Source organism: Brachyhypopomus gauderio, unplaced genomic scaffold, assembly GCF_052324685.1.
Source record: "Brachyhypopomus gauderio isolate BG-103 unplaced genomic scaffold, BGAUD_0.2 sc69, whole genome shotgun sequence".
Taxonomy (NCBI): Eukaryota; Metazoa; Chordata; class Actinopteri; order Gymnotiformes; family Hypopomidae; genus Brachyhypopomus; species Brachyhypopomus gauderio.
In genome coordinates this window covers 486684-489545 of record NW_027506890.1, presented here as the reverse complement: position 1 = coordinate 489545, position 2862 = coordinate 486684, and positions in this window count along the sequence as shown.

Here is a 2862-nt window from a genome sequence, read left to right as displayed (position 1 = left end):
TTTATTTACTCAATGACATGTATTTATTTAGCGCACTGTTTATGGCAGGGATGCAGTAATTGTGGTCTTTCTGGGAAATACAACAGCATGTAAGGAATGCCACCTGATCTTCCCTAACCAGCCTCACCTGCCCCTCATTACCACGCCCCCTTTCAGTCACACTTATACACCTTCCCCAGCACGTCTCAGTCGCGAAGTATTGCCGACTCATGCCGCGTACCAAGCCGTTCTATTACCTGTCTGCTTTCCTGTGTTCTGACCCTCGCTTACGTCCCCGACCTTGTCTCCTGCCTAGTCCCTCTGTACCTCCTGACTTCTGCTCCCCCGGTATGACCCTGGACCGTCCTGACCACGCCAAGAACACGCTGTTACTTATCCTAGTACTCGTGATTCCCCTGCCTGTTTCTGTACCAGCATCTCATTTCAATAAAAGCGGTGTTCTTCCGCATTTGGATCCCTCTCTGCCTGGTCAATTCGTAACAGAAATACTTCGCCTTGACATGGATCCAGCAGAAGTAACAATCGCGACTCTCACCGAAACGGTCCGCCAGCTCACGGATATCATACGGAGTCAAGGAATCAACATCGCTGCCCTCCAGGAAGCTGTCCGCCTGGTCACAACCTCTGCTTCTACCTCCGTGAGTGTTCCAGCGGCAGAACCTGAGCGCTACGATGGATCTCCTGATCGCTGTCGAAATTTCCTCATGCAATGTTCCATATACTTCACGCATCATCCAGCCCGGTTCCAGGCCGAGTTACAGAGAGTCCACTTTATCCTTTCGTTCCTCACGGGAGTAGCAGGTGCCTGGGGTACAGCGTTGTGGGAAAGCCAAGACCCTGCCCTCCAGTCGGAGAGTCAGTTCACCGCAGTACTCAGGGCTGTTTTCGATCATCCCGCAGATGGACGTGATGTGGGAGACCGGCTCTACGAGATTAAACAGGAACAACGTAGTGCTGCCGAGTATGCGAGAGAGTTTCGTACGCTGGCTGCAGGAAGCGGTTGGAGTGACTCGGCCTTAAAAACAGTGTTCCGCCGCGGTCTGCGAAATGACATTCAGGTTGAACTCGCTTGCCGAAGTGAAGCCCTCACCTTGTCTGAGTTCATTCAAGCGTCCATTAACGTTGACAAATTGTTATTGACCTACCGCTCCAGTAATACCGACGTCCCTGTCATTGCGTCCTGTGCGCCACCTTCCCATGTACGTGATCTGAGTCTTCAGACGACAGACGAGTTTGTGCAGCTTGGCAGGTCCCCACTAACATGTCAGCCATTCCTGCTTATTAAAAAATACAGTCAAGTTAGCTTACCCGTACTAATATCTTGGGGCGGCATAGATACAAACCTGTCTGCCTTAGTGGATTCGGGAGCAGCAGGCGATTTCATGGATCAGGACCTCGCCTACCACTTACACCTCCCCACTGTACCTGTAGATCCTCCCTTGAGAATAAATTCACTGAATGGGCAGCCTATAGGAGAGGGTGTGATTACACTCCGTACCTGCCCCGTGGAGCTACGTGTAGGTCTGTTCCACAGTGAAACGAGAGAGTTCTTCCTCATATCCACGCCCCGAGACCCCATCATACTCGGGTTTCCATGGCTGTCCATGCACGACCCTGAAATCTCCTGGAAAAAACGAGAACTCGTACGGTGGAAGGACAGTTGTCTTAGCAAGTGCATTCACCTACCACTCCGGTCCTCCTCGGTGGAAAGCCCAGACACACCTCTCTCTGACGTCATCCCCACTCAGTATCGTGCATTTGCGGACGTCTTCAACAAGGACAGTGCCTGTCGTCTGCCTCCTCATCGTCCCTGTGATTGCACAATCGACCTCCTGCCTGGAGCCCCCTTACCTCGTAAAACGAAACCTTACCCTCTATCACGCCCTGAAGATCTGGCGATGGAGTCCTACGTCACCGAGGCTCTGCAGAAGGGGTTCATTCGACCATCCACCTCCCCGGTTGCTGCTGGTTTCTTCTTCGTAGAGAAAAAGGATGGGGGATTACGCCCTTGTATAGACTATCGTGCCCTAAACGCAGTCACATCGAAATATGCCTACCCTCTCCCCTTTATCACTGCTTCGCAAGAGCGCTTGATGGGAGCGAACATCTTCACCAAGCTAGATTTACGCAGCGCTTACAACTTGGTCCGTATTCGGGAGGGCGATGAGTGGAAAACTGCCTTTGTTACCGCCAGAGGGCACTATGAGTATCTTGTCATGCCATATGGACTAACTAACAGCCCCGCCGTATTCCAAGCATTTATGGATGACATATTCCGTGATCTGATAGATGATTTCGTATTCGTTTACATTGATGATATCCTGGTTTACTCCCCGTCCGTTTCAGAACACGTCAAACACGTCTCTGCTGTGTTACAGCGCCTTCGGGAGCATAGACTTTATGTTAAGGCGGAAAAGTGTGAATTTCATCGCTCCTCGGTGACATTTCTGGGATGTACGCTGTCCCCTGGCCAGATCTCCATGGATACGCAGAAGGTGGAAGCAGTCACGAACTGGCCGACCCCTCGTTCCACAAAGGAGCTGCAGCGATTCCTGGGATTCGCCAACTTGTGTCGCCGTTTCATCCGAGGCTTCGGTGAGTTGGCTACCCCTCTCACTAATCTCTTAAAGGGAGGGAGGACTCGGAAATTCGCCTGGACCGCTGAAGAGGAACGAGCGTTCTCACTCCTTAAGAAAGCATTCACGTCGCCCCCCGTACTACACCTTCCTGACCCCCAACTCCAGTTCATTGTAGAGGTCGACGCTTCGGAGGTGGGAGTGGGCGCTGTTCTTTCTCAGAGGCAGGGAAACCCGCCGAAACTGTATCCCTGTGCCTACTTCTCCAAAAAACTGACAACCGCTG